We start from the raw sequence: 20,540 nt of genomic DNA, 5'->3' as shown, positions 1-20,540 counted from the left end.
ATATGAAGCTATTAACTGATCTTACATTTGAAACGGTGTTACTCATTATAGCTATTCCCCCAAACTGGGCTATATCTTTTCTGGAGGGGCAGCCATCCATTAATTTCTTTGTACTATTTACTACAAATATTTAATATATTGTAGGAGGTCTTGAGAAGTGTTCAAAATAAGACTTTTTAATTTTTTTTTTAATTTTTAAATTTAAATTTTTATTTTTCTAGTCAACAAAAGAAAAACTTTACTGAGTCTCCTGGGCTAAGGGGTTTGAGATGGTGGCTGCCCTGTGGGCTGAGAAGGGGGTGCAGAGGCCTTATTCGACCTTCTTCGGGAGCAGAAGGTTGTTGGTGTGGCCCCCACTTCTTGCGGCAGTTGACAGCACGGGGGTGCAGGCGGGCTTGACACTTGCAGCAGATTGTCCTGTCGCAGCTGTACTTCTGGGCGAGCTGATGGAGGGAAGGCTCAGTGATGCTGCCCCAAAGATGAAGCACCAAGTACAGGATGGACTCTTTCTAGATATTACAGTCTGAGAGAATGCATCCATCCTTCAGCTGTTTGCCCGCAAAAATCAGGCTCTTCTGGTCAGATGAAATGCCCTCTTTGTCTTGGATTTTAGCTTTGACATTTTCAGTGTCACTGGGATCGACCTCGAGTGCTATGGTCTTGCCTGTCAAGGTGTCCACAAAGACTTGTATCTCTGAGTCTGCAGGGGAGGCTGCTCCACTACCTTTGAGGAGAAAGAGCAAGACTGTCTTTTTAAATAAACCAGCATTTCTATCTTCTAAATAATTTGAAAAAAAAAATGGCAGAAAACAGCGTTAAAATATAGACACGATAGTTTCTTCATAATTTCCAAGACTTTTCTACAAAGACACATCTCACAGGACTGATGCTTTACATGCTGACAATTTGACAATAATATTTCAATTGTAAGATCAGGTCGATCAGCAAATGTGTTAAGGAAAAAAACACATTGGGGGTGGGCTGTGAATTGAGTGGTTATTGTAAAAGCTCACAGAATTAAAACTTTGTGGGAGTGGAGGAAAAGTGACTTGAGAAATGATAATTACAGGATAATACTTGACGATTTAAATACTTATAAACAAATAGGTAAGTAAAAATAAAAGGTTAATGGGTTTCATGGGCAAAACAGTACATACTGTGCTCTGATCTTTATGTAGGAAGTGCAAAACTTTACAGAGGTTTTCACTAAAGCATGTTACTACGACTGGTCTACAAGAGTTTGAATAAGGTCTTTTCTTTTGTTCTTTGTTCTAGGTATAAAGTGAAAAAAAATTTAATTTATAGAAACAATAGTGGCAGAATTTTCATACATATGGAACTTAACTTGAGAAAATATCCAATATGATTCACCCAGTAACTCCAAGGGTCTGTTATGGAGGCATACTTAACAAGCAACCTTAAGTGTGATTTATAAGTATCATATACTGTTTCATAATAGTTTTTATTTTATTTTTTGTTTCTTCATTTGCTGTGGTTATATAGGCAGCATATGAGGTCATAGAAGGTTAAGAGTTTTATAGATGATTTAATTTTTAACTTGACAACTCTATAATACCAGGAAAATAAACAGAAGGTGATGTCGTTGTAAGTGTACTCATAATTAAAGGTATACTTTAGCAAGCTGACTTCAGAGAAACATCATAAAATTTTGTATTAGACTCTCTAAATTAGTGAATAATATGTCTTCTATGAAAGTATCCTTCCTTAATCTATCTGTTATGGGAGTCTCACTACTATTCTCTTACAGTTCCCTGAGAATTATCTCTATGTCCATACTTATCATGCTAAATTATAATACAATATCGATGACAAGTAATATTTGAGGTCTTATAATGATCCAGTACTCGGTTAAGTAGTATATCACACAATATTATTAAACCATGAAACAAACAAATCTGTGGGATAGATTTTATTATCTCAATTTTACATTAAAGGGAACTTTGGGAAGTTAAGAATCTTATGCAAGACCACATGGCTAGCAAATTCTAGAAATAGAATTAAATTCCATGTCTATCCTATTCCAAAACCCATTACTTCTGTTTATTCATGCCTATTTTATTGGGAATTTTTATGAGGTCAAGGGGTTTAAACTTTCCAACAAGATCTTTAACAAAAGCCACTGTCCCTGCAACATGAAAAAAGGAAGTAAACAAACAAACAGAAAACAACAACGACAAAAAATTATAGGAGTTTAATAAGCCAATCACTCTTCCAATCCAGTGTTGAAAACTTGCTGTAAACATTGAAAATAATGTGTAAATAGTAACTGAAGCACTACCTATTGATGTTTGGTGGTGCTGACAAGGAGAGCTTTAGACTTCGGTACATTTGCAGCTTGTGCTTAAAATCGTGAAGCTTTACAATATGCAGTGAACCTTAACCCTGATTATGCTTTTGAATCAAATGGATGTTATTAAAATGTGAAGATGTGTGGACCCCTCCACCAAAATTAATTAAATCAGTATTTCTAAGTCTGAGGTATAGTTATCAATATTTTAAAAAGATACTTAGTCATTTTATAGTTGAGAACCACTCAGAAATAAGTGGAATCTCCTTCACAGTCTTATTTAAGGAAGTTGATTTCCCTTACTCATCTGAAAATTAAAGACAGTAATATACTACAATGGACACAAGATAAAAATGTCACAGGCTTTATAATTAGTGTTTATACTTCACAGGAGATAAGTAGAAATTAGAGTCCAGTTAACAAAACAATCATATTTCTTGAGTGCTTATCATTTAAATTGATGTAGTTAACTTGGGTTTATGAGAAGTGAGCAGCTAGTAGCTAGCTCTGCAGTCACCTGGTAGAAGGTGAAGAAACTAGGTCTATATAATTACTGTTACCTGGGTGTTTTAATCAAGGATTTCACGTAACCCATCTCTAGGTTCCATCTTTTTACATAGATCAGAGAAGTGAGAATTACATATTTTGAAAAAATAGTTGCTATCTAAAATTAAGCAATAGTGGAGGCTTGGACTGTATTCCTTCAGGCTGGGACCTTTATTTGTGTAAACTTGAGCAAGTTAATTAACTTTCTATGCTTTACTTTCTTCATCTACAAAGCAGGATAGGGTAATAAATATAGTTATTTTGTGTTTAGCAGTTTACCTTCATTACATATACCTTCAACAAATACTGGAAGGTAGCTACTAGTTATTATTCTCATTATACAAATAAAAAAAAAAAAAACTTAGGCACAGTGAGATTAGATAGTGTCCAATATCACAGAGCACAAAAATGATGGAGCCTGCAATCAGTGCCAGACGGTTTAACGCCAGAGCAGGCACACTTAGCTGCCCAGGCAGCATCCATAGTTACATTATTTCAGAAGACTATCTAGAAGATGAAGTGAGATATAACAGCGTTTCCAACAAATACTGGGGCCTGGTTCCCATCTCTCAATATTCTGATTTCATCGTTATGGGGTACAACCTGGGCTTTGAGTTTTTTCAAAGCTCCCCAGGTGATTCTAATATATTACAAAGTTTGGAAATCAATGATGTAAGGACCTTAGCATAGAGTTTGACACATAATGGGAGGATAAACATTATCTCTATTAATACTTTTATTATTATTCAGGTTATCATTAGATATTAGTCTGAAAACAAAACAGGGATTTAAATAAATAAGAGTAAGGCAAAAGGGAAAAAAACAAAACACTGCCAAATTAATTGGTATATATCCAAAATATTTTTAGTGTTAAAAAACAATTTTAAAATTGCTTTTATAAAGATGAACTAAAAGAAAACTGGAAGCTTAAAAAACAAACAAATCAAAGAATATAGACTTGAAATTTTGCTGTCAGTTGAGTTTTACTGATTTCTGTTATCCTATTTGAGTCACAGACAATCTTCTTTGGTGCTTCCATTTGAGTGGCTATACAAGATCTTTCAGGAGTACAGTCTTTCTACTTATGGTTCATATTTCCATGAGCCTTTGAAGTTTTCTATAGTAATTACTGATTCATCTATGGCTTTACAAAGAAGAAAATTGGTATTCAAGGAAGAAAACCAATGCTGAGAAGTTTTTTAATCTTCCTATAATATTTCCAAACTGTTCTACCTGGAGACAGAGATAAGGATTTCTTAAACTCTCAAGGTTTATTTGAGTCTTGTGGTTTGTTGGTAATCTTATGTAGTAGTAAAAACTAATACTTGTAACAAATATACTACTAATCAACTATTGGGCACAATTTCAAGTTAGAGTAGGCCTCCCACATCCTTCAGCTGTGGCTTGCTTTAGGCAAAGGACATGTGGTTGCTAATTTTAGTTTGTCATTAGTTGAGTTTCCTAAGGTCAGATAGCTTTGGTGACTGGGAGGATGTACATTTGTGAGCAAGCATGTTAGGCAGAACAGAGGGCTTATTTTCACAGTAATTGTTAGGCTTTGTGTACTTGTCCTAGGGAGAGGATTTATAAATATTTTCATATAATCTATTAATTTTAACATATTTTATATGTGATATTTTCAAACTAGGTACATATAGTAAAATAGTAATAATTTTGACTGAAGAAAGAATGGAATTATTAATATATTTTGCCTTCTTTCCTGCCTCTATAAATCTCTATGACAGCTGAGGAGTGTTTTGTCTATAGCTAAATCTACTAAATTTATAATTTTCTAGATATCTTAATACTATTAGAATATATGCAAAACATAAATATAACTCTATTATCGTAATTACCGTGATTGACATTTCTGTCCATAAAGAGATATATTATGTTCCCTTTATATATTAGACAGAACTAATATGTAAACTCCATGTGCAATTTTGTCATAAACAATACATGACCTAAAAACTAGGGTTTCTTCAGTTTAGTTACAGTAAATGGATACAAACAAGTCAGAATTTTCAGAGCATCACTATAATCAATTCAAGCCTAGCGATTCTGATTTAGAAAAGTCATCTCAATTATTTCCAGTCATTTACATATTTCTTAACAAAAAATTTGGTTGTTTGGTTGTTTAAACAACATCACAATAAATAATAAATGTGTATATTATATTACCTAAAAATTATGTTTCTCATATCTAATTCTGTACACAAATGTAGAGAGTCACGCATACAACCCAGGTAAATTTAATTTTCCATGCACAAAATAAGCACATCAGCAGAAAAGCTAAAAGTCTTTTACTCGTGTGTTATGTATATGTATAGAAAAGAACTTTCCCCTTTTGATTCACTGCTAAGATTTTCAACAGTTTTGCCAATTAGTGTAAAATGAAAGAGGGAATATTTTTCTAACAGGAATTCAATTGTAATTTAGCCTATATAATCCAGATTTACAAATGTCTTAATCTTTGGTGTTTCCACCCAGTTGAAGTTATTTTAAACCATTGATTGACTTAGTCAACAAGGTTTTTTGTTAAAGTGAAGATTAAAAATCAATCAATCAATCAATCATCAATCAGCAGAATATGACCACTTTTTATTATAAAAATTATGTGTTTAACTAGAGAGCCTGTTCTTTAATTTGCAGAGTTTGATGTGTATTTAAATTAAAATGGTTTATCTTTCAACCAGAAAAAATTTAACAGAACGCTCTTTGAGAAACCCTAAGAATTATGAAAGAATATTTTAGTCATTGTTCTAATAATGATTTGCTAGTTGACCTAGCAAGAGCACTAGTGATTCTGGTTAGTAAACCCGGTTCTGACAATCTTGAAGAGGGCATACCTTCCCCTTTGTTCTTATACTAATCCCTGGTTCAAAGCTTCTGGAGAGCCCATTTCTGAGGATTGTCAGTCAGTTTTTCTCTCTATCTGTCTTTCTCTCTCTGTCTCTCTTTCTCTTTCTCTCTCTGTCTCTCTCTGTCTCTGTCTCTGTCTCTGTCTCTCTCTCGCACACACACACACACACACACACACACACAATGAACTTAATCTTAACTCCATGCCGTGCAAGGATGGTCACTGCCATGTACGTAATTATAATCTATTTCATTTCTAAAAGGTTCTTTTTGTTTTCTAAGTTATTTTGGTATTATCATATCAATGAATTAACTCCTTTGGCAACATAGGCAGTTCACTAAGTACATGAAGGAGGGAGATACTAAAAGTGAAACAGCAATACTAGATCCAACACATGAACCTTTTCTTGTGGAAGTTATACAATTAGAATCTTTTGGAAGAACTGGGATAATCTTGAGATGGCCAGGAAAGGAAACTAAAGGTCAAAGAGAAAACCAAGGCCAGGATATGTTTTGTAGGAAAGCTAGTTTTGTCCAAGTGTAGCATAGGCTAGAAGTCATTTTGAGCCTTAATTACTTTAGCACAATGGTTGAACTTTGGGAGTAGTGGCTAAGCATGTAAATGTGAACCAAAAAAGATGCTAACTGAGAGACCATGCATATGGTGTTTTGTACTGACATCTAGGTAAACCAAATCATTTCTATATCAATGCACAAGCATCTACAGAAAGTGTTGAATCAGTTTTCAACAGAGACATCAAATGGTAGTGACTGAAACAACTGCCTTATTGAGTCCTCCAATCAATTTTCACCCAATGCAGCTTCCAACTCCCTTTTCTTTCATCCCTACCTACACGGTGCAGATGTCACAGTCCATCATTACAATCACTTTCTTGTAAATATCCCCAACTGTCCCTTTCCTACCACCATTGCAGTTGTTGGGAATAGCTTATAGGTACACAATATCACTTTGCTGATAGTGTCAGCTTGAATTCTTTATTGCATAATCAACAAGGCACTCAACACTTCCAGACAACCTCACCATTTACTTAGTGAGTTTACTTTCTCTACTTTGGAGACAACTATTTTACACCTACTTTTCTGTTGTCAAACCACCGGCACTGTCTCCCATTTTACTTTTATCTAATGACCTCACCTCATACTTTATTGATGTAATAGAAACCAATAGAAGACAAAAACACTCCCTCAGCTTCCATCACCCTGGCCTTCATGTCTAGGATGAATGAAGCAGTCCTGCTCCCCAATCCTCTCTTCAACTCTTGAATTCATCACCTCCTGTTATCTCCTTGAGTCAGCTTCTGCAGACATTCTTTCCTTCTGCATTTCAGGAACTCCTCAACTACTTGACGTTTTGTAATAATGTATAGGTGAACTCAAAAATTATCCATCTTTTATCATCATAACCCCATTTTTCCTTTTTGCTACTGCCCAATTCCCCTTTTATACTCTATACTCACTGTCTCTCTTTCCATATATCCAGGTCTTACTACATCACTGAAACTTCTTTTTCAAAGTTACCAGTGGCCACAGGTGTTACTTTATCTGCTGTCCACCTTCCTATTCTTATCTTTATTAAACCTCCAGTAGAATTTGAAATAGTTGAATACTTCCTCTTCTTAAAATATTCTGTCTCATCTCTTGGCTATCGTGAAACCATGCCATTCTGAGGTTTCCTTTCTGCCTTTACCACTCCAGTCTGTTTATTGGCTCTGTGTAGTAAAATTAACCTTACCCAACTGGAGTTCTGCCCTTTGTCCTACACTACTGGGAGATGGTATCTAGGCCCTTGGAATGTCCTGTTTAAAAAATAGTGTCTTTGTTTACCAGGGGCCCTTGGCCACTGGACAGTCTAACAACGTGATACATGATGGGGCTTTGGGGCCTGCAGTATCTGCTTTACTTCTAAAAAGCTTACAGACTAAAGGTCACCCAAGTATCCAGTCAACTGTGGAGCCACAATCTAAATATTGGACACTGGGTTTAAGGTGAGCTTATCTGGTTGACAGTATTCATGAAGTATTGTCACACATTGATTCCAGGAAATAACAACTTTTACTGAGTTCTGTGAGTCATTCTAGAGAATTATACCTAAGTGTGGTTTGGGGAACACCTTAAGCATTTAGTTGGTGTTAGACATGAGGGAGATCTAAGGACAGTGTTCCTCAAACTCTGTGGGCTTCTTCTCTTTTTCCTTTTGAATACTGAAGTGTTTCACAGCTTGATCCTAGTCCCATTTTCTCTAGCTACACACTCTCCCTAGGTGATCTCATAGAGTCCTAGTGTCTCAAATACCATCTAAAAGCTATATCTTCAGCCCCCAATTTTCCTAGAATTTCAGGATAAATGATCAGCCACATATGTAACATGTATGCTTTTGTGACTATTGTTAAAATTCACATTCCCCACAGAAAGCTCTTCATTACTCCTCCCCACTCTGCTTCCCTTTAATCAACATGATAATTAGTTAACAGCACCCATTTGCTCAAATCAAATGCTAGGAGTTATTCTCGATCCATCTCTTCCCTCACCACACTGTATAGAATCCATTAGCAAGGTATATTTTAATCAGTGCTAATATTCAGTTCATATGCAGTGGTATGGTCATTCTGATCGTTAACACAATGTACTATCTCTGGATTGGTAGATCAAAACCCATTGCTTTGAGCAAGACCCCTTTTGCCCTCTACCATCTGACCCAGTCTACTTGGCCCTTGATCTAATTACCTCCCCAACTTCCCACATTCCAGTAACTAAAGGATGAATGACAATAAGGAGACCTACCAGGACCTGACCTTGTTCTAGCTCTATGGACAGCTTCAGTTACAATTGGTTGGTGCTGTGCCAGCTACATTTCAAAATGTTTTTCTGGGCACCTCTTGGGGTAACTCAGGGATGATCATGCCACTCTGATACCAGCAAGTCTGCTGGATGTCCCATCAGCTCATTGTTGCTTCTCTGGGAAGGCTCTCTTTTCCAATATATCCTTGGCCAAAAGGGCCTTGACCTCCAGTACAGGAGACAGGAGATAGAGCACCAGCTAGCCCTGATGGTGCCTCAGCATGTACATGCCTAATGACCACCTGGCACCCCGAGATTATAACTACATGCTTCTGTCTGTTGTTCTCTTGGAATCACCCTTGCTTATGTAATTTATTATGTGAATTAAAGCCTTCTTGGGGCATTTTTTCTGTGAAGTTCCTGGAAGAAACCTAGAGAGGAGATAGGTTGACCCTAATTAGCTTCATCAAAGGCAGTAGGAGGGCACTGCAGGCTTTGCAAGTGCAGTGGGTGCTCCATAGAGAGTTGTGGGGCTTGGCAGATGGACGGAATTCATGTCTGTTTGAAGCTGGGGGTGTAAGGACCATAAATGTGAGTTTCACCATTTCAATTGATTTTTTTTTTAACTGAGATATAATTCAATTGCCAAACATTCACTCTTTTAATGTGTACAACTCAGAGATTACTATATTTATAAGGTCGTGAAACTACCACTGCTAACTAATTCCAGAACATTTTCCTCATTCTCAAAAGAAACCTCATAACCATTAGTAGTCAGTCACTCCTCATTTTCCCTGCTCCCCAGCCTCAGGCAACTACTAATCTACTTTATGTCTCTATGAATTTGCCTATACTGGACATTTTATATAACTAGAATTACACAATATGCATCCTTTTGTGTTTATCTTCTTTTACTTGTATTCTTATGGTTTATTCATGTTTTAGCATGTATCAGTACTTCACTTTTTATGGCTAAATCATATTCCATTGTATGAGTATACTTATTTTGTTTATCCATTGAGCAGTAGATGGAAATTTGGATTGTTTTACTTTTTTCGTTAATGTAAATAAATCTGTTATGACATTTGCGTACATGTTTTTTGGGGGAATTATGTTTTAAATTATTTTAGTTATATATCTAACTGTGGAATTGCTTGATCACATGGTGACTTTGTTTAGTTTTTATGGCATTACCAGAATATTTCCAAATTGCTTGTATAGTTTTATTTTCCTATGAGCAAGGTATTATAATCTTTGGAGAAATAGCAATTCAAATCCTGTGCCCATTTTTAGTTGAGTTGTCTTTTATTATTAAGTTGTAAGTATTCTATATATATTCTGAGTACTAGATACTTATCAGAACTATGATTTGAAAGTATTTTCTCCTATTCTGTGAGCTATCTTTTTACCTTCTTGATAGTGTCCTTTGAAAAATGTGAGTTTCGTATTTTATTTTATTAATAATATATGTTATATTAATTGATTTTCACATGTCAAAATAATCTTGTGTTACTAAGATAGATCCAACTTGGTAATTGTATAATACTTTTTATAAGTTGGTGGATTTGTTTTGCTAGTATTTTGTACAAGATTTTTACATCTATGTAGTTTTCTTCGCCTGGTTTTGGTATTAGAATAATACTGGTCTCATAAAATGAGTTGTGAAATGATCCATTTTCCTCTGTTTTTGAAAGAATTGGTGAAAATATTTAGTTCTTTAAACATTTGGTTGAATTCACCAATGACTTAATCTAGTCTAGGATTTTCTTTGTGGAAAGTTACAATATTTTGTGTTACTAATTCAATCTCTTTATTTGTTATAAATTTATGCACAGATATATTCTCTTTCTTCTTGTATCTGTTTTACTAGTTTGTGTCTTTCTAGGAATTTTTTCATTTTATTTAGGTTTTCTAACTTGTTGGCATAGTTCTATAAAATCAGTAGTTTTGTCCTCTCTTTAATTTCTGAGTATAATAATTTCTCTTCTTTATTTTATTCCTAATTGTTTTTTTTTTAAGTTGGCCAATTTTGTCAGTATTTTGATAGCATAACCTTTTTGTTTTGTTGATTTTTCTCTATTGTTCTAATTTCAATTTCATTTATTTCTGGTTTAATCTTTATTTTCTTCCTTCTGCTTGGAATGGATTTAATTTGCTGTTTTTTCCTAGTTTCTTAACGCAAAAAGCTATGTTATTGATTTCAGATATATATTTTTTAATATAGGCACTCACAGCTATACATTTCCTCTCAAATGCTGTTTTCACTGTATTCCATAGGTATTGTTATGTTGTGTTTTTTATTTAATTCATCTCAAATTATTTTCTAATGTACCATTTTATTTCTTCTTTGGCTCATTGGCTATTTAGAAGTGTGGTGTTAATTTTCACGTAGTTTGGAATTACCCAAATTTTCTTTTCTTATTGATTTCTAATTTTATTTCATTATGGTTAGAGAATGTACTTTGTGTGATTTCAATACTTTTAAATTCATTGAGATTTGTTTTGTAGCCTAACATGATTGATCTTGGAGAAGGTCCATGTGCACTTGAAAAGAATTTGTAGTCTGCTATTGGGGGATAATTAATTGGCCAGAACGAAATCTTTGGAAGAAAAACCTGCGCACTATCCCATAGTCTATGAAGTTCTACATTCTCTGGATTTTGCTCTTGTCTCTACCATATTATATAGCAATCTTTTTTTTTCCACTAGTGTCCATTGAGGTTAGCCTCATTTCTGCTGTCCCTTAAATACACCAAATTTCCACCTCATCATCTTTACACATGCTGTTCCCTCTGGCTAGAACATTAAAACATAAACTAATTGATAATATTACATGTTTTATGGATTTTAATAATAGCTTCACCTATTTTATCTAAGCAATAATGACTTATAATTCCCATTTTACATATGAGAAAACTGAGACCTAAAAAGGTTAATTAATTTATCTGAAGTACATAGATAATAAAATTCTAGAAAACACTGGAAAATTAATTATCATTGTAAATTGCCTAATGTCTATTATCTTTCTGTCATGGAGCCAGGATTCTAACCATGTGTATCTGACTCCAGAGTCCATATATTTTATCACTGTCACATTTAGCTATGTTAGTATAAATGTCAAATAAAATGATACGTGCAATCCTTACTTGCACAATTTAAACTTTCTTTAGATATTCTAAACTGTGCGTTTTTATAAGCAGGACAATGGATTGGTAGGTTGTGAGAAATTAAGTAATATTCTTTTTCTACTTTTCAACTTCTGGTTTAAACATAATTTCCCCTTTAGATTTTATACTGAAGCTAAATTTTAGCCTTACATATTTTTCATAGCTATGAAAACAATGTGCTTCTTTCTGTAACATCTTTTGCATACACTATTCTCATTGCTTCAAATACCACTGTCAAAATGGAGCAAGTCATACTAATTCTTTTATTATTATTAATGCTATTATTATTATTATTATTATTGTATTTTCTTATGGTAAGAACACTTAACATGAAATCTACCTCATTAAAAAAATTATGTGTTCAATACAGTCCTGTTAAATGTGTGGATGATGTTGTACAACAGATCTCTAGAATTTACTCATCTTGCATACTTCCAGCTTTATGCCTATTGATTAGCAACCCCCATTTTCCCCTTTCCCCAGCTCCTAGCCGCCACCTTTCTACTCTAATTCTATGAGGTTAACTATTTTAGATACTTCATATAAGCGGAATCATGCAGTATTTGTCCTTCTGTTATTGGCTTATTTCTCTTAGAATAATGTAGTCAAGGTTCATCAATGTTGTTACATATTGCAGGATTTTCTTCTCCTTTAACTCCTGCAGAGTTTATGCTCCATATATCATTTTATTTTATTTTTATTCTTTTTCTTTTACTTTTATTAACATGTAATTGGCACACAGCACTGTATGAGTTTAAAGTATGCAGCATGAAGACTTGTCTTACATATATTGTGAAGTTATTAGCACAATAAGTTTAGTTAACATCTATCATTTCATACAGATAAAAAAAAAGTTTTTCCCTGTGATGAGAACTTTGAAAATCTATTCACTTAGTGACTTTCAAATATACCATAGAACAGTGTTAACTGTAATCATTATGTTGTATGTCACAATCCCAGGACTTATTTATCTTATAACTAAAAGTTTGTACCTTTTGACAACTTTCATCCCATTCCCCCACCCAGCATCCCTTGCCTCTGGTAACCACAAATCTGATCTTTTTTCCCATAAGTTTTATATTTTGTTTGTTTATTTTAGATTAGATTTCACATATAGAGGAGAGCATATAGTATTTGTCTTTCTCTAACTTATTTCACTTGGCATAATGCCTTCAAAGTTCATCAATGTTGTTGCAGTTCTTGACAATTGTAAAACACTGCATAGTAGCTCTCTTTGATATATATTTATTATATATACATATGCATATAAATATATTTATAAATTTTTGTTAATATAAAATTTACATGTAAGTGTTCCTACTAGTCTACCTATTTTACAAATTTCTTGAAAGCAAGAAAATAACTTTCTTTTCATTTTAAAATTCTGGTTCTTCTTTTATTTCATTCACACAAAAAATAAAATGTCAAATAAAGAAAATGAATTACTGCTTCTGTTACCAATTAGTTATGTAAGATTTGGCAAATGATAGATTTCACATTTGTGAAAAGGGTTGTTTTAGAAAAAAAATGTTTTTAAATCTCTTTGTACCTCAAGTATCTCATATGACCAGATGAAAACACCGAAAAAAACTACCAAGGAAAAATGCATATTCATTTACTCATATATTTATTATATAATTTTAATTTTATGGTTTCACAAACACTCTTAAACTAATTTATGGACAACTCTGAGATCCTTTTGACCATATGTTAGGATATCTCTAACCGAGCCACCATCTTTTCCTTTTCTGTGGGGGATCATGCTGTCTCAACTTAATTAAGGCTCAGAATTACATTTTCCAAAATCCCCTTCACTGTATGCTTGTGAGATACAATAAAGTTAGTAAAATCTCGGAACATCATTGTGATTGGATACAATGATTGACAGATACAGAGGGTCCCATTTCAGCTTATCTTCATTTTCCTTTGCTCTGCTTTCAGCTTGTCTTCCTTATTGCTAGCCCTACTGACCAATAGTGGCTTCAGGGCCACCATACAAGATACTCCACACAGAGCTATCTCAACTTACACTGAGACAATAGTTTCCTTTAGATCTTGCCACATCGTCCCTATCACTGTGCTACTTCTATGGATGGCTCAACATGATTGATTTCTCACGTTTACCTGCAAGCTCCAGTTTAACCATCTGCACTCATTCTTATAGCAGACTGGTTGGTAATTGCTGATCCTCCAACTCTCCCTTTTAGTCTTCTGTTTCCTATAATAAACCACTCATTCCCTTAATATTCATTATATTCTACATCTCCAAGTAAATCCTGACTGATACACTCACATAATTTTTAGTATTTCATGATTGTATTGTGTCTGAAGTTTCCTTATTTATTTTTAATGGACTTGATTTGATTCCAAAAGATGCTTATGTCTTAGATAAAGTGATTCAATGAAGCTGAAAATGGAATATAGTAGGCAGAGTGGGAAGAAATAAAATAGACATTTTCATCCAAATAATATAATTTTTGAGGCAGCTTATAATTGAGGAAAACTGTGTAATATCTTTTTCTTTTCTTCGTGGTGAATTTTACATGTATTTTAAAAGCCGTTTCAAATATTACTACTTTTAATTTTTGAAATGCTGATTTCAGTTTGCAAACAGAGGCACATTTCAGGCATTAGACAGTAATGAGCTCATCTTGATCTTAGCTAGAATATATATTTTAGTCATCATATTATTTAATCATATGTAACAGACAAAAAACCCCTAAAGTCAAATTTAGCTATATTTAATGTTAAAAAGGCAATGTACCTGACTGTCTTATGTAAACAGACTGCATTTAAAAACTGACCTCATAACAATCTCATATTTAATAGTTGGTGATATCATGAGTCTATTTCTTAAAATAAGCAGCAGATTTGTTCTAAATGAACCATTTTGATTGCATTAGCAAGGATCGAATATTGCTATTTTTTTTTTTACATGAAATGAGGTCCATTTTTTACTCTCTTCAATTTACCTGTTAAATTGAAAAGAAATTTTCAAGCATTTCCTTTTTAGCAATTTGCTTCTAAAATCCTGTTTTCTCCTCTTGTCTTATGTTTTCTGTTACTCATCTTTGATCTCAGGTTTTCATATATTTGTCATTACTTGTTTCAGGGGTCTCATCATAGACCTTGAACATAAGCTCAGAATAATGGTAATATATTGTCTATAATTAGTATGTTAAATGCTGGCTGAATAAAAGACTTGGATTTTTACTTATAATATGAAAAATTTTGTTATTTATGTTAATAATGCAGTTATAATACTTTTAATATAATCAAAAGTAAAATTTTAGTTGAATATAATAGTAAACCTAAAGAAAACTTTTCTAATAAAATGTAGAATATCATAATAAAATGGAATTGTAGACATGGAGTTTTTCAAACTGTCTCTTTCTAATAATTTCTAAAAATTTAAAAATGAAGTTCTCATCTCATAAACATGATTTTCCTTTAGCTATCTTAACTTCTTTTCCAAGTTATATAACTCAACACTACATTTTTGACATTAATTGACTATTTTAGAAGAAAATCATTCTGATTTATATAGTTTCTACTCCATTTTAATTATTTCATGTAAAGCATGACTAGAGTATATTTCAAATATAAAACGACTCAAGGGAATTTGTTATGTTTCATCTAGTTAATGCATAAAATACTGCCTTTCTGTGTTTATCAGTCTTGGAAATGTCACAATTAAATTTTGCTCCTGAATTTAAAAAAAAAGAGAAATGTATATACATCTAAGAAATTAATGAGAATTTATTTAACAACTTACTAAGTTCTATGAGATGTTCAAATACTCAAAAGATTTTTATAAATACGTTTTCTGTGTAGTTTTGGAGGGTGGTGATACATGACATTTTGATTTATCTGCATAAATTACAATCAATGCTTTAGCAGTAGAAATTTTGTATCATGACGAAGAAGAGAGAGATAATGGTGCTTGGATTCTGAAAGCAAAACAAACTAAGTATGAATCCAAGCTTTAATACTAATACCTAGATGTGCAATCTTAGGAAATTACTGAAAATGTCTGACTTTCCAATACTTCCAATATAAAATAAGGACCCCAAAAATCCCAATAAAAATTAATAAATGGTAACTGTATCGATTTGCTAGGACACCTAAAACAAAATACAAGAGACTGGATGGTTTCAACCAGGGCTCCCCAACCCCCAGGCTGCAGATCAGTACTGGTCTGTGGCCTGTTAGGAACCAGGCCTCACAGCAGGAGGTGAGAGGCGGGCAAGCTAGCAAAGCTTCATCACTGCCTCAGCTCCACCTCAGATCACCAGGCATTAGATTCTCATAGGATCACCGGTCTCTGGTGCCAAAAAGGTTGGGGACTCCTGGTTTAAACAATATAACTTTTATTTTCTCTCAGCTTTGGATGTTTGAAGTCCAAGATCAAGTATTCACAGTTTGTTTCTTCTGAGGCCTCTCTCCTTAGCTTGCCTCTTGCCCTGGTCTTTTCTTTGTGCATGTGCATCCCTGGGGGTTTTCTATGTGTCCAAATTCCCTCTTCTTATAAGGACACTATCATATTGAATGACGACCTACCCCAATGACCTAACTGAAATTTAATTACCTCTTTAAATGTCCCGTCTCCAGATACAGTCACATTTTGTGGTGCTGCAGGTTAGGGCTTCAACATATGAATTTTGCTGGGAAACGATTCAACCTATAATAGTACAAAACCCATTTGTTTCTTAATCTTGATGATTATCTTAGGAATTGTCTAAACATGCAGATTTCTACTTCTGTTCAGACTTATTAAATCATAATGTTTATAATTGGGGCTTGTCTAGCTCCTGACACATGGTAAGCTTACATATGAAATTATTATTATTGTTTTTAGTAGTAGTAGCAGTTTTCATTGTAGTAGTCATAGTCGTAGATAGCAGTATTTGAATTAGCAATGATAGTAGGTATAATTTTCGAAGTTTAATTTGAAAACTAAGAGACAGATTTTGGGGGGTTACATGTATAAGGGGACAGCATCACATGGTAGTTGCAGACACAGACTCTATATTTTATTTTTACTATAACAAGTTTCCACAAACTTAGCAGCTTACAACAATAGTTATTAATGTCTTATAGTTCTATAAATTACAAGTCCATGTAGACTTGACTGCATTCTTTGTTTATGTCCCACATCATGGGACAGCCAGGCTGGGCTCCTATCTGGAGATCTGAGGAAAAAATTTAGTTTTAAATTCACAATCTATTTCTTTGTGGGTTCAGATCTAAGGTCCTTGCTCCTTTTGGCTATCATCTGGGGGTTACTTTCTGCTCTTAGAGGTCACCCTCCTCATTCCTTCTCATGTGGCCCCCTCTACCTTCGAACTAGTGACAACACATTAAGTTCTCCTCAGTCTTCTAATCTCTCTCCCTGCCACCAGCTGAGGAAAACTTTCTGTTTTTATAGAGACTCATGTGATTAGGTTAGGTCCGTCCAGATACTCTCCCCATGTTAAAGTCTGTTGTGCCATATAATACAACATAATCACAGCAGTGATAGTCATCAAATGCACAGGTTCTCAAGATTAAGGTGTAACATTTCAGGGGCAATTTTTAGAATTTCTGTCATTTACACTGAAATTTAAAGCAAGTTCATTTGGTCCAATTTTCAAATTCTTACAGAATCACTAGTTTTGTGACACTGAACTATTTGATTTTTCTCATTCTGGAATTTATTATCTATAAAATTTCATATATAATAATAACATTTATCTCACTATTAGAATAAATAGTATGATGCATGGAAAATATTTGAGATTTGTTAAATAGTAAATGTTAATAAATAGTCATAGCCATTGCTATTGTTGTTATTGCTATGATTTTTGCTAGAATATAAGCTCCTCTGAGCTTGTTCTTTATTACATTACAGGCACAGTGTGAATGTAACTCAGGGTTAAATAAGACAGATCTCATAAATATTTGTTTCACCATTTAAATAAGAATTTATTATAGAAAAATTCAGAGAATATAATAAACATCTGTTATCCACTATCTAGAATTAGAAAATGTTATTATATTGTCATGTTTTCTTTAATTAATAATTTTTATGAAATCAATGAAATAATGTGACATTACTCTTTGTGCCATCTTCTCTCTACTGCTTCAGAATCAACCACAATCATGGTTTTGATTGTACCTTCTTGACTATATTTTAATATTTTTACTGAGTATCTGCTTAAAGCCTTTTAAACATTTTTAGAAATGTTATCCTACAGTTACCCCTTGCAACTTATATTCATCAAACATTAGAGTTACAATATCTCTCCAGATTTGGAGAAATGAAGGTCTAGTAGAAAACATAAAACTTTTTTAATGACCTGAGTATCAAAAAGTATTTTTTAAACATGATATTAAAATCACAAATAAAATAAAATCTAAATCAAAAGATTTTATACAACAGAATAAAGTTCAAAAATAAGGGTCAGATTAGAAGATATTTGAAACATCTGTAGCAAACTGTGGTCTGTATACAGAATGTCCACACAAATCAATTAAAAAATAACACAATAGAAAAATGGGTGACTGTGAGCAGGATATTCTATTGGATTTTGGTGATAAAGAGTTTAAGCGTTCAGTTTGGAATTGCTGGTCTAACAGATGAGAAAACCCTGTTATTAGGTCTCTCCTGAGACCTGCTACTTTCAGACCCTCGATGGAAGCCAGTTCTCGGGGGTAAAGCCAAGTGTCCTTAATATGCATACATAGGTGGCTCTCCGAGGACGCTAGCACCAGCTCACATACCAGAGTTCAGTGAACTTTTACTTTAGTCATAATTACTAAAAGTGTATTATTAGATACATTATTTTAGAGCAACATTCTCAGAGGTTTGGGTCCAAGAAGATAAGATGGTTTCATTTTTGTTTTCCCACACGGAAAATGAAATCAGGAGAGATCTCAGGCTTTTCAGAGATTGTAACTGGAATCAGTGTCTTAGTGCATATTGGTGATGGAGCCCTTAGGATGGTTGCAAGTAGGCAGTAAAGAGAAGAAAGAGGTCATGTTAGAAAAAGATATAGGGATGCTACAGAGAGAGGCTCTTACCATTTAGCTTAAGGAGGGCTCTCTGTAGAAAAAAAACATTTATTTGTTATCCTTTGTTTCTATTTTGAAATAATTATGGTGTTCAATATAAAACCATTCTGGTCACAAATGGTGGGTTGGCAAATCATAGTGGTGGAGGTCGGATAATATAGATGGCTTAGTTTTTAAAAAGTCAAATTTTTAGGCAGAGAGAATGTCATGGCCCAATCATTTCCTGTATTTTAAGAATTAATGGGAATAATGAATATTTTGTTGTAAACTTATAAAATCGAAAAAGGCATGAAGTGACCATCTAATTTATATTTCCAACTTTAAATAGTACACAGGTCGTTATAGGAGTGGGTCTCAGGCTGCTTTCGTACCTGTCCTAGTGCCTACTAATCAACCCACATAATCAGAGAAGACCTTTTTTTTGTGTTTAATTTACCTCTTTCAAGCCCAAATCATTTGATTTCTTTCTTATTTTAGTAAAGTAGAAAAAGAACTGGCTGTGATATTATCTTTTTAGTAATTAGTTTATAGTCTTTAATATTATTGTGCACTGAGGTTTTGTTGTTTTATTAAGAAAATACATGAAATATGGAGTATTATAACAGGTCCCTAAGATTTAATGCGACCAATATATATGGCCCAGGCAATTAAGCCATATAGAATGCAGTGAGGCTACAGAGTGAGATACCAGGAGAGCCTCTACTCACTGTCAAGATACCTTCAATATTTCGGTAACATTTCTTACTATCAGATTTTCAAAATAACAACATCACATCTCTGTTTAAAAAGACTAAATGCTAAAACCTCATAATATACCCATCAAAAGATTATCACGTAAAGAGAAATGTTGGAAGCATTTAACTACAAGTGACCTTTGAATATGATGTCAGTCCTGTCGCCTTGTGTTAGTTGTTAGAACAGAAATGAGATCCAATCTATTTTGTTAAACTAAATTTCTCAGAATGAGCTACAGGAGAATAAATTTTTCTTTTATTGAGGTGAATTCAGACTAGGCTTGTTGCATCAAGAAATCTGAGGAATATTTTATTTCTAAGGCTGAGACAATGGATGTTTATGTGCTGCTTAGATTCCTAAGAGTGAATACTAAGCTTATATTTAAAGCATCCCTAAAAAAGTTTGTCACAACAAATTGGTTGTGTTTCAAATATATTGCTGGGTTTCTTTTACTAATATTTACTAATTTATGTCAAACTTGATTTTAAATGTTTTCTTATCAGCTATCGGAGAAATTCATTTCCTTACTTCCTGAGGAAAAGCAAATACCTTCCCAACATCAAACGATTTTATCTGCTCTTCTGGTAGCAAAGAAAACATCCATATAATGATGTTAGAAGAACCTTCTGCTAAAAAGAATAACCTTTTGCTAAAGGGCAATAACTTATTTTAGCCCAATTTTCATTGGAAATAAAATTTGGAAATAACTCAGCCTCTTGGTGGTTGGTTAGACATAAAAATCAAGGGAGATGAATTCTGTAGGCAACTACATACAAATTACATGCTACCAGGACTACTCAAGAACTGAGTTTCTGCCTTCTTGGAGGCAAAAAGCTAGTGGAAGTCATATCTACACATTCCAGATAATTAGCTCATGTGCCCTCTGTGTTCCAGAACTGGCGAATGATGAGAAGTCCTATTATGATAAAACACAACATTGTGGGGATATAAAATAAAGCAGTTGGTGAAGGGGCATAAGCAAATTCCTTCATACCTCCCGTAAAAGTTATGACATCTAGTCTCTGAATATGTTTGGGCTGTGTCGACAGTTTCCCACCTTGGAGCTGAGA

General features: G+C 33.7%; 1 pseudogene; it reads right to left on the bottom strand.

Moving 5' to 3' along the window:
* Positions 1–310: 310 nt before the first annotated feature.
* LOC102895902 overlaps positions 311–20,540 on the bottom strand; it is an 82,174-nt pseudogene continuing 61,944 nt past the window's right edge.

The sequence above is a fragment of the Pteropus alecto genome, unplaced genomic scaffold (genome assembly GCF_000325575.1).
Source record: "Pteropus alecto unplaced genomic scaffold, ASM32557v1 scaffold12, whole genome shotgun sequence".
Lineage (NCBI taxonomy): Eukaryota > Metazoa > Chordata > Mammalia > Chiroptera > Pteropodidae > Pteropus > Pteropus alecto.
The sequence above is the reverse complement of the archived record's forward strand: the minus strand, read 5'-3'. Positions and strand labels throughout refer to the sequence as shown.